The sequence below is a fragment of the Aedes albopictus genome, chromosome 2 (assembly GCF_035046485.1).
Source record: "Aedes albopictus strain Foshan chromosome 2, AalbF5, whole genome shotgun sequence".
Classification (NCBI taxonomy): Eukaryota; Metazoa; Arthropoda; class Insecta; order Diptera; family Culicidae; genus Aedes; species Aedes albopictus.
Genome location: NC_085137.1, coordinates 268,404,525 through 268,417,374, shown reverse-complemented (window position 1 = coordinate 268,417,374; position 12,850 = coordinate 268,404,525). Strand labels below are relative to the sequence as shown.

Here is a 12,850-nt window from a genome sequence, read left to right as displayed (position 1 = left end):
TTATTCACGAACGATTCTCGGCAGAACTTCGGCTCCATCGAGAATTTTCAATTTCGATAAAAAGGTCTTCGCGACCAGGAAAAAATCTCTTTTCCCTGGAAATCTCGAAAGTTAGAGAAGTGCGCGAAAGTTAATTTAAAACAAAAGTTTGTGGCAATTGTTATTAGGACAATTAGTTTTGTTAGTTACAATAAAGATAAAAGAAAGCGTGTTAGTAGTGTGAAAAGTGTAAAGAAACATAATTTTTCATAAAACGCTATAAAACACGAGAAGAAACCGCTACTGTTAGTGTATAAGCAGAAGAAAAAGGTCCACAAAGCGGGCCTTTTTCTGTCTTTTGTGCAGTTTCTTGGCAGACGACGAACCGGAAGGAACGAAAGTGGAGACAGTGGACTCGGAAGTGGACAGGACCTAAGCGCATCCAGGTCGAGAACAGCACCATTCGCCCTTTTGCTGTTGGGGAAAAATCGATACCAGCCCTGGTGGCCGTCGAATGCCACCGTCGCCATCTTCCAAGCCACCAAACTTCCATTGTAGTTCTCTGCTACCACCTGTGTCGCCAACTCTGCACGTGACCGGTTCCTAGTGGTGAATCCGGTACCCGAACACCATCTGCGGCCCCTACGCCGGAAAGCCGGCCCCGCAGCGAGAAAGTAATCGCCGTTGATCACCATCCAGCGGCCAAAGCAACCATCCATCGGTCCGTTACCGCCGAGCGTTGTGAACGTCGGCAACCGGCCGACCAGCCCGAAGTCATACCCTCCAAGCCCCGCATGTCACCGTAACCGCCACCAGCCCTGTCCGGATCGCGATCCGAATGCCGAAACACGCAAGTACCCCGCATGACGTCATTAATAAATTGTAACACTATTATGAAAATTTGGCCTCAGTAGCTATTTGTTCAAAGAGCATAGCCCTGGTGATTGATATTTCCACTCCTTTTCGTATCTCCGCTTTGTCGGGTTCAGAAAGGAACCAAATTGCTTCCACTTTCGGATTTCCAAAACTTATTTTGAATTTGAAATTTCTCGGTGTTGAACATTTTGGTTAACTTCCGTTTAATCGACGAAAGGTGAAGTCAGTGGGCAGTGGTTCAATTCGAGCAGTTTCTGCTTATGGTGAGTACCTTTCAGCTGTGTGTGTGTTGCGTGTACAAGCCGATAAACGACCCTGTGATCCCTTTAACCCTGAGCTGGCGAGTAACAGTATTGATGATTCATGACGTTCAGTTCAACCTGTTTTGTCAAAATGGAATCTTTAACGGGTTTTACCTGTTGGATGTTTTTTCCGCTGTTTGCCCTGAACAGTTCCCATGTTGTCCTGCAGCGCAGTGTGAGAAATATTTTTTGAGAACGTGATTTCAGGTATACCCATATAAAAACTTGGTGAAATGAAAGTTTTTTAATGTGGCAGCATGTTACATTCACTTTTGTTATGATACTTTACTAACATTTGATCATTTTTGTATGATTGACCCAAAATGAGCGGTAAATGGGGCATGAGCGGTGAATGGCGACCTCACGGTACGCTACCAGGATTGCGGTACGTACTTGTTTGGGAAAATTTTCATCGGTGTGGTGCAATAAAGTGGCGTGGCAAAGAAGAAAATAATCCAATTTCATAGTAATTCGAAACAGATTCTAAACAGGACAATAAAACCATATTTACCAGTCGGTCGGTCGGCGGTGTGAGCGTGAAGTGTGATCACAGCGAAAAGCGTGATAAGTGAACAGTAATGAGAGCTTTCTCCCTTCGGTGAAAAGGGTGAATATTCAGAGACCGTGCAGTGCTAAATGTGTGACCAGTGATTCCTGTGCGCTGTTCGTAGCAAAAACCGGAAGTAGTCCCTTCGGCCTCGACAAATGCAGACACAGTCTCCGGCACGTTGACATTCCTTTGGATAACAAGCATTACTCAACAGATGGGTGAGATTGTTCCAGCATAGATTACTCAATTATATTTGCAATTATATTTAAATTTCACACATATTCAACTGCACATACGGAGCGTTTGGTACGGTATGTCCACGCATCCCTCTACCCCTGTAGATTCTAGAATTGTTTCGATGCTTGATTTGACATTTAAAAGTCGAGGCATTTCCATGAATCATCTTTGCGGCAAATACTGCGCAGTAGGCCTGGCCACTTTGACGCTTGTGTCATATCCTTGATATGCCACAAGCTTCAATATTGGCAAGAAAAATAATCGAGCTTAGTCTAACTTGATTATTTTCCAGGATGCTTTCTTGTACTGGCTGCGTATGTATTAGATTAGATTAGATTAGATTAGATGATTTTCTTATCTATTAAGATTCCTGATGAAATTTCGGAAAGATTCCCTGAAAAAAAAACTAGAATAAATTTAAGAAAGGACACGGGTTAATCCAAAAAGAAACTTTTGAAAAAATCTCAGATGTAAGAAACTCTTTCCTCGAAAAAATCTCATCGAATTCCGAGAGATAATCAAGCGGTACAAAAACCTAGAGGAATTCTAGAAGAAACTTCTTGAAGAATCCCAAGTTCTGTTTTAAGGAAATTCCAAGTGATTGCACAGGCGAATACCTTGGGATTTCGTAGAAGTATCCCAGGAGTATTTTGGTTTGGCTTTGATTTTGCAGATTTTCGATGACATTCAAATATGTACATCAAGTTACTCTTAACAACAATTGTGTGGCTTCGTGGTCGTGCGGCTAAGGTCACCAAGCCTTTAGTCGCATCGTGCTAAGGAGCGCGGGTTCGATTCCCGCCGCAGCTGTCAGGAAAAGTTCTCGGCTGTGTCACTGGGCGTTGCATGCTAGTACGTTGTCTAGTGTCGTGCTTCCTTCAAAGAGCAAATAGCTCAGTGGAAGCATTAAACGTGTCCGTGTCTTTTAATTTTCCCGGTAATCATTCCAAATTCCCGGCTTTTTCCCGCTTTTTTCCCGGTCGTTCCGAATTCCCGTCTTTTTCCCGGTTTTCCCGTTTTTCCCGGTTCGGTGGCCACCCTGCATAATACCATAAGCCTAAATATGTTAAGCTCACATGTTACAATCACCGTGATAAGGGAATATATTGGTTAAAAATGACGCAAATAAACTAAGAAGTTCATCTAGAAAGAACAGCAGATGATTAAAAGAAGGAAAAAAATCTGCTGGAATAATTAGCATTAATTTACTCATGAACAAGCTTTTTATCGCATTTGATCAAGTGATATTCGGCCTAATGCTACATTCAAGCTTGTGATATTGCATTGGGGGTACTGTCTTTCGGGCAGCGACAGTCAGGCTAATGGTATAGGTAAAACTGTCACTAAAGTTATTATTTCTGTGGATTTTACTCATTGCTTCCAAAAGGTTTTTGTTTATAGTATTCGATTGACTCAGGTGTGTGATCAACAATTCCGGGTAATTTTGCTGTTTGGCACAAAAATTATTATTTAACGTGATCATGTTATTGTTGTCAAAAATGAGCTTAAAAAATTACTTTCAATTGAAAGAAGGGAATCTTTGACAAATAAAAGTAAAGTTAAAAATTCCATATCAGTAAAAGCTGGAAAGAACATCCTATGTGTTGAAGAAAGGAAAATCTTTGATGACTATTGATCAAATTCCATCAAAATAATATTTAATCGATTGGATCCACATCATGAACAATTTGTCCACAAGACAAATTTGTGGAAATGTTCTAATTGAAAAAATAAGCTGTTGTGCGGAATACAATAATTAAATAACATAAAGGATTTAATGTCATGTGAAGTTTGAAAAGTGTGAGTTCACATCATTTTTTGTTTCAGAGTGATTTGCCCTTTTTCATACTATAGGCTTTTCTTTAAAAGTTACTTTAAAATCATTTCTTGTTTGCTCTTATATCAGTTCCAATAATTTATTTATCTTTCGCATAAAAATCTGAACAAAAATAAAATTTTACATTTTACAATAGTTATCGTGGGCTAATCGATCCCAAACACATAAAAAACATGATTTATTTTTTAAAAAATAATGTTTTAAACTATCATCATTAGATTGGGAACACTTCTGGATTGAGAACTTTGGAAAATTTCTGGGCAATGGTACTTTCTGGGGAATGGTTCATTCTGGCAAATGGTTTTCTGGGAAATGGTTCTTTCTGGCAAACGGTTTTCTGGGAAATGGTATTTTCTGGCAAATGTCTTTCTGGCCAATGGCATTCTGGCGAATGGTTTTCTGGCAAATATCGCACAATCCATATTTTCGAATAATGGCGGATTTAGCGATGCCTATTTTTTGTGATAAACCTTCACCATATACACGCCGTGAAAAGGCATTGCTGGACGTAGTGACGGGTGGCTGATTTGTACGTATGATTGTCGTACTGAATGGCAGTCTCGATATTGGCGACGATATCAGCAAGGGGGGCACATTGAGGGGCAACAGCAAAATTTAATCCTTTGTTGAGTAGATCCAGCTCGGCTTTCGTAAACTCTGTGGATGAGAGGTTTACCACAAAATTGTCGATGGTACGGGGAAAACATTTTTTCTTTGGCGCCTGTGTGTTCTCGAGAGAACGTAACTTTTGGCGGCGCCGTTGTTTCATTTCACGCACTTTTTTCTCTAGATTGTGATTCAACCTACTCATCACTTCTTGCCAACACTTTCTCTTTTCTTCTACACACCTATGATACGGCTCCACCCCATTACCCCGAACGCCATTACCCCGAACGCCACTACCCCGAATGCCATTACCCCGAATGGGTCATTACTCCGAAAGCCATTTCCCCGAAAGCCACTACTCCGAAAGGGCCATTACCCCGAATCGTTCAGCAGATCACCAAAAAAGTGGTGACCGATTAGAAGTTTATGAAGGTGGTTAGAAAAGGGTAATCAGTAACTAGTGTAGGTATGAATACTTTTCTCCGTCCTATTCTTAAACAGACGATTTAGGTACCGATTTTTTCCGTTTTCTTTTTGTAACGAGTAAAAAAAAAATATAAAAATAAAACACAAATCAAATAGCTCTTATTTACTTCGTTTTGACAATGACAATGGGAGCACATTGTTTAAGATAGGTTCCGTTTCCCTTAGGTTTCCGTATGTTGTGCTTCATGCAAAAGTAAGGTTCGTGAAAACAAAAGCAGCAAACGTAATGAAATTAAGAAGAAAAGTAAAGACAAATTTTCCATATTTTAAACTAGCTGCTCTTTTGAACTTATAGCTATGGCTATAAAAACTACAAGTATTTCAAACTAACATTTTCCCTTCTTTTAAAAGTTGGTTAGCCTTAAGCACGATTGTAAACTGGTGGCAAACGATTGTGCTGGTTATCAAACTACATTTCTTCAAATATTTGCCTTCTTTTGAAAATAGGCTGTTCTTTTGAGTTTGCAGTTTCCAACCGTGTACTATTGCAGATTTGTTTGGTAGCCAAACTGTTAATTTCTTTATAGAAATGTTTCCTTCTTTTCATCAGAAGCTGTTCTTTCGAGTTTGAGTGTTACGTAATTTATTTCCAGACGAATAACTAACTCCATAGCGGATTTTTTCTTCTCTGAATAAAAGGCTGTTCTTTCAAGTAAATTTTTTCAGAATTGACTTGCGGCCAAACTGGCAACTAGATTTCTTTTGATTTTCTTTTGATTTTGATGATCGGTTTCTAGAACATCAAGCCCTAAAATTATTTTCTGAATATTTTTTTCAAGATTGTAGTACTGGACTGGATTTCAGATATTCAGTTCACTTAGCAAGGTAGATCCAGCATCGTTGGACCAAAATAACTATTTGTAGCTTTTCTTTTCATGAAAGGCTGTTCTTCTAGCTGAATTTTTTTTTTAGTTTTTATTTTTGTGTATTTTAACTTAGATGCTGATTCTACACTCCCTTCTTCTAGCTGCACTTATATAGTTTATTGGGAGTGAAAGCTGCTTACTGTATATGAGATTTGCCCTTCTTCAATTTATAGGCTGTTCTTTCTAGTTACGTCGTTACCGGGTTGATTGGCGACATATCTCTATTAATTCCATCTGATTTTTTTTTGCCTTCTTTTAAAGTTGGGCTGTTCTTTTGACTTATATTGTTACAGAGTTGTTTGGTAGCCATGTTGCCCTTTGCAGATTTATGTATAGGGGCCGTGCATAAACTATGTAAGTAGGAGAGGGTCTATCCAAATTCTAAGCTCTATACAAATTTACAAATTTTTGTATGAACAAATCGTGGACTTCGTGGCCGAGCGATTAGCGGCGTTAGTCGTTTAGGTATCTCGCATGCCTCTGAGTGTGGGTTCGATTCCCGCTCCGGTCGAGGAAAACATAAAATACTCCACTGGGCCACTGAGTGTTATACGTGTTGTCCATTGTCTAATGTTAGTAATGTACAGTCTGTGCGGCCTCTGGCCGAAGACGGTGTAATTGTCTTTTAAAATTCTACGATGAGGAGGGGGAGAGGACCGAGGTGATCAAAATTCGGTCTACGTAGTATATGAATGGTCCCATAGGAGGTTTGCCCTTCTTTAATTTATATGCTGTTCTTTCTAGTTATATCCTTGCAGACCTTATTGGCGGCCAACATATCAATCACATTTTTTCACATTTAAGGAATGTTTTTTTTTAAGTTACACCGTTATAGAGTTTTATTACTAAATCGTCTATTCCTCCTTAAAAGATTTTTTCTTTATCTAACTATAAAATGTTCTTTCCGGGCCTATTTTGCAATTTGTATTATTTGATCTCGCCTAATGATCATTAGACTTATTAGTGATACTTTGGCCAAATGTCTTTTCGGCCTAATGAGCCAATATCGATAGCCAGTATTTGAAGGACCTTTGCTGACAGCTCTATCTCATACAAGATCATCTCTAATACGTATTATTCCATTATTTTGTTTTAAGGTTATTCTTTACAATGATATCTTCTGGTATTAAAGCTGTCAGTAATGTTATTAAATAATATAAATATAAAATACCCATCATCAGAATAACCCATCTAAAAATATGCTTTCGGGATAATGGCGTTCGGGGTAGTGGCCCATTCGGGGTAGTGGCCCATTCGGGGTAGTGGCGTTCGGGGTAATGACCCATTCGGGGTAACGGCTTGCGGGGTAATGGCCTATTCGGGGTAATGGCTTTCGGGGTAGTGGCGTTCGGGGTAATGGCATTCGGGGTAGTGGCATTCGGGGTAATGGGGTAGAACCGTATGATACACTCAACAGCTGTGTGGAATTTCACTTGTTGCACTAGTTGCAAATGGAGGGGGTATAGCTGCTCTTCCACTTCACATAATTTCTTATGCTTGAACCTAATTTTTTCAGCTAACCATACCTTTTTAGCACTATTAATGGCTTTTTCACTAACTTAAGTAGATCTCGGCAAATCAATGTTTAGCCGAGATGGTTGCCGAGATGGAGCACTCGGCGGTGCCAATCTCGGCAAACGTTTTGCCGAGATTCGGCAAAAAAACTTAGTGTGTATGATATCCTAACTAAATTGCCTTCACCAATGGTTGCAAAACAAGTTCTATATCTTTTCTACATATTGCACACAAAAAGCGAGCGAAAATACCTTTTATTTCTCATAAAAAAATATTTGAAATCTCTATCAAATTTTCGTATAGTGGACCCCGCGGGGTTCACTTTTGGGTTGTTTGGGGTCCCCTATTGGGTAGATCGTATTCTCTTACCATGTTAAATTGGTGACATAGAGGACCGCCTCAGATTAAACTTATAGTGGGCCCCGAGACGTCGGCGTCGGTGGTGTAGTGGTAGGCCCGGATTAAGGATTGTGGGGTCCGGGACCAGAGCGGATGTGGAGGCCCCTCGGAGGTACAAATGCCATGAGAAAATAAGCTTTTCTTTGTTTTTGTTAATGTTTAGCAAGCAAAATGATTTTTGTGGGGGCCCCTAAAATGTGGGGGCCCGGGCCCTGGCCCCCCTTAGATCCGGTCCTGCTCTCATACCAGTCGATCGGGGCTCAATTCCTGTCGACACCGATGGAATTTTCTGAGACATAAAATCCGTGATCACGTCTTCCCTCGGATAGGAAGTAAAGCCGTAGGTCCCGGCTCATGTGTTGATGGGTTCGATATGTAGGGTCCTCAGGTGTGGTGGCTGTTTCCCTGGGGCGTCGGAATTTAAGGCTTAGCTCCTAGACCCAGTCAGAGAAGAGCAGGCCATCTTCGGAGTCAGAAATTGATAAATATTTCATGCGTTGGTAGCGGTTGAAATCACACTTTTTACACCGAAAATTTCAATCGTCAACGAGACGAGCTTGGTGGTCTAGTGGCTACCGCTTCTGATTCATATGCAGAATCCCTGGCTCGTCCCTTTCCTTCTACTTTGTATCTACTTTCTCTCTCACTCTGTCTCTCTCCTACATATACATCTCATGTATATTCGTATGTTCGTAGCGATCGCTAGAACCAGAAACGGATTAAAAAAAGCCGTTTCCCTTCCTTCCAACTTTCATCACAGCACAGTGTCAATCTATCATAACGCCTACAAGTTATGCAACCAAGCGGACTTTGCCGCTTCACAAGCCTTCAGTACACGCTTTGCCAAATGTGCAAATATTTGGCAAAATTTGACAAATTTATTTGTCATGCGTGTACTGACCAAATAAATTTGCAATAACATTGTTGTGCAAATATTTGTCTAACTTGGTCACGGCGAATATTTGCTGATATTTCAAATTGAGCACTTTTCAAGTAAGGCAATATAGCAAATATTTAGTCATGTTTGCCATTTGTAGGGTCCATTTCCGAAAGCAACTCTCGCAACGGAAACTCTAGCTCTCCAGTTCAGAAGCTTTCTCCGGTCGTTCGGATTAGAAATCCTCTACATAGAGATAAGCGGAAGTTACATATGTCGATTCGGCAACGCTGTTCATTTTGTTTACATCAGCTGCCAACACTTGCTGCAAAGCTAGATGTTCAAACTTTGTGCGTGACTTCGTAGTGGTTCAAGTTGTTTTGTTTACATTTTCTAATTATGGTAGATTTTTTTTTTCAAAATTTTGGAAAAAATAGCGGAGCAATCGATGAAATCTGAAATTTATTGCAAAGTGTTAAGCTAAACATATCGGCAGAAATGAAGCAAGAAGCAGCAATGAAAGTTTTTTCGAGAAGTGCAGCAACAAAAGTTTCGTCATAAGCTTGAGCTTTTGAAAACAGAATTAATTAAATTCTATCTTTTTACTAAACTTACATATACCGTCTATTTCTCGATATTAAAAATAAATAATTTTAATTTATTTAGTTCGGATTGCAATACCGTTCAATCGACGCCTTCTTACGAACGATCAGCCTGTTCATTTGGCTCACACTTTGACAGTTCTTTCTGCACGATTGGCTTACAATGGCCGCCTCCGCAGATCTCTATAATGTAGGATTACTAGTTCGGATTCACCAGACTTCCCACAGGTTCGCTGTGCGTCGTCCGCCGACGCTCCACTTTCACGCAACTGTCACTCTACACGCTCATTCGTAACTGCTCTATTCGCACCATCTACACACTCAATGTAAACATAGAGAGTGCATGCCAGTACAAACCCTACACCATTCCGATCAGTACTCGAGTGGCAAACATGTACAAATGTGAGTTTGCCAATTGTTTGTGTTGCGATTTGCAACACTTTGGAAGGGGGATTTCTTCCGCAATTATAAAACTCGATCCGATTCGTGATGAGAAATATGGAGATTTATAATTTTCCTGTAAGTTCATCACAATTCAAATATTAGATTCAATAGCTCTTATAAATGTTGTGTAGCTAGTGTAGTGTGGATCTGAGACGAGACTCGTGAAGACGGTCTTCTTTTTCTTCTTCCTATCTGTGTTGACATTATATTTTGGGCTGGTGGTTCAAACACGTACGTGACCGCATCACCTCACATGCAGTGTGACTGAACCTGTTACCAAAGGCTTGGGAACAAGTGGGTTGCTCAAGGCAGGGTGTTCAAGATTTTGTAGGGATAGGAATAGGTACATAGATCTTCCACATTTCTTGAGAAGCGTAGGTCTTGACAAGGACAATAGATTATTAAATTAAAATAGGTACAAAAGATATAATTATGGCACAATTACAAATTGTAAAACTATCCTAACATAAAACAGAAATCTTCTAAACAATTACTGGTCTAAATTAGTTTAAATTTCGATAAGTATATAAAACAGACGCATAAGATATCTCAGTGTATATAAACTGCTATAAAAATCGGACCTCAACACTAACCCCTCGACGTTACGTCAACTATTAGTCGGGACGGTTGTCAACACTGAGTCCCGGAAGAAGCAAAGGAGGAGAGAGGGATGAAGAGGAGGAAGGGAGAGAGGAGAAGGAGTGATGTGAGCTGAGATCGAAGAAAGGGGGAGAGTAGTTACGACCTTAGAACCGAGCGGACGCATTTTTCAAAGGACGGTTCACGAAACGACGGGAGTGACTAAAAGTCGAATACGATCAAAAAAAGTGTTCGTGATACGGTTCACGTCAGAATCGGAGGGGTTTTCCCGATACGCCGAAGTCATCAGCAAGGCCCCTAGTGTCCGGAGGGAACTGGTTCTTAGAGGGCCTCCTCCGAGCGCGTGGACTCAGCAACGCTATCCTGGTTACTAAGATCGAACTGGAAGATTGGACCAGCCCGTTTCGATCGGATACGGCTCAGCGAATCCCGGAGAATCCTCTTCGTGCACGTGGACGGGCTGAATCGGACCATTGCGACTTCCTTAACCGGAAAACCATCCCAGGTCGCCGGGCAGGAAAGCGACCGTTATTCTGGATTCTGGCGAGTCCCTTGCTGGTGGTTGTTCGTGCGTTTCGCCATTGCACCGCCACACGCCACGGGCAGAAGTGACCTAAGTCTTTGAGGTGAGGGTTTAGCTTGCTAGACCCAAAATCCGATGCGTCACGTCGCCGTGAGCGAGCAAGCGGAACGTCGGAAATACCATCCTGCACCAATCAACCCACCCCAAGAACATCTCCACGTGCTAATCCTGGTTCACGGGAAACCAACCCCGGTCGCCCTAGTACCGGCAGTGAATCCGTAAGACAGGAAAGCGAGCGTTATTCTGGATTCTGGCGAGTCCCTTGCTGGTGGTTGTTCGTGCGTTTCGCCATTGCACCGCCACACGCCACGGGCAGAAGTGACCAAAGTCTTTGAGGTGAGGGTTTAGCTTGCTAGACCCAAAATCCGATGCGTCACGTCGCCGTGAGCGAGCAAGCGGAACGTCGGAAATACCATCCTGCACCAATCAACCCACCCCAAGAACATCTCCACGTGCTAATCCTGGTTCACGGGAAACCAACCCCGGTCGCCCTAGTACCGGCAGTGAATCCGTAAGACAGGAAAGCGAGCGTTATTCTGGATTCTGGCGAGTCCCTTGCTGGTGGTTGTTCGTGCGTTTCGCCATTGCACCGCCACACGCCACGGGCAGAGGTGACCAAAGTCTTTGAGGTGAGGGTATAGCTTGCTAGACCCAAAATCCGATGCGTCACGTCGCCGTGAGCGAGCAAGTGGAACGTCGGATAAACCCTCTAGCGCCAACAAGACCACACCAAAAACTTCCCCAAGTGCTGGACCTGGATCGGACGAGAGGAACGATTCGGCGAGTTCCGGGCTGGTGGACCCTGAGCGTCACGCCATTGCCAGCCCACACGCCACGAGCTGCACCGGCCGTAGTCTTTGAGGTGAGGGTCTAGCCAGCTAGAACCCAATATCCGATGAGCCTCTGCGCCGTGAGCGAGCCCGGGAACGTCGAGTCCCAGCATAACCCCAGAAGTACCCGTTGGAGATCTGCTGTGTACCACCTCCGCCTCCAATAGCCTACGACCGTGTCACCAAGCGAAGTAGCCAGCTCCACCACAAAGCCAGCCAACACGACCCACCTCTCTCTCTCCATAGCCAGCATGCGTCACCATGGGACCCACCAAGAACAGAACGGCCACAACGATTATTCCCCCCTTAAACGAATGTAAGTCAAAAGAAATACATGTATAAGCTAAATTTGTATTGTGTTTGTGCCATTCTTTTTAACGGGAAGAGGTCCTTGGATGTCTTGTGTTGTTCCGCCCCTGTTCCTCAGTCTCTTGGTATAGTTGGTGTCCACTCGTAGCAAGTAGGTGGCGACCCTGAGGTTGGAGCCCTGAGCTAGTCAATTCTTACAATTGGCGATCCAACTAAAACAAAAATAAATCTTTTCAGAATTTATTTTTGCCTACTTGCTCCGGGAGACCCACTATCCATCTCTCTATGGTGAAATGTATCGTGGTGTTACGTAAGCGTGGTGTTCATTGAGGCTACATAAAACTCCGTTTGATCCTTTCTAAACGAATATATTCGGTAAAATACTACGATAACGATATCTGGATTTCTATATCAGCATAAAGTGAATTGATTATTAAAAAAGTGGATTTTGTAAATAAGTTTTTGTACAGATAGGAATAAGTGAATTGAAAGTTACATATAAATGAATTGAATTGAATTGGAAAAAATAATTAGATTAGTTGGTTCTATTAAGTTTAAATACGTTAAATTAGTTGATACTTTATAGCTTTTCTCTTTATTAAAAATCTAAAATGGCTGCTGGCGTGATAGATTTAGTAATAGAGAAGTTAAAGCATCACTATTACGACCTTAGAGTTGATCACCTAAACGAGGATGAAGTAGACTATGAACTAGAGATTAGGGATATAGTTTTCAATAATAAGGAGTCCATTTCAAGAAAGCGAAGAGCTCTGAGAGAGACACTGAAGGTCGAGAAAACTAGTGAGATCCCGGTTAGGACTATCAAACAGCACCCGGAATTGGAATTCCAAATCTGCGTAGCAAAGTTTAACGAAATTGAGGAAACTATCAGGATTTCTTCCAAAGGAGTGCCACCAAGATGTCAATCCAGACTGCTGCACATAGGCAACCG

General features: G+C 41.9%; 1 protein-coding gene across 4 annotated transcripts in view; it reads left to right on the top strand.

The window, feature by feature from the left end:
* LOC109621778 (integrator complex subunit 3 homolog) overlaps nucleotides 1–12,850 on the top strand; it is a 490,050-nt gene that overhangs the window by 332,007 nt on the left and 145,193 nt on the right. The window lies entirely within an intron of this gene.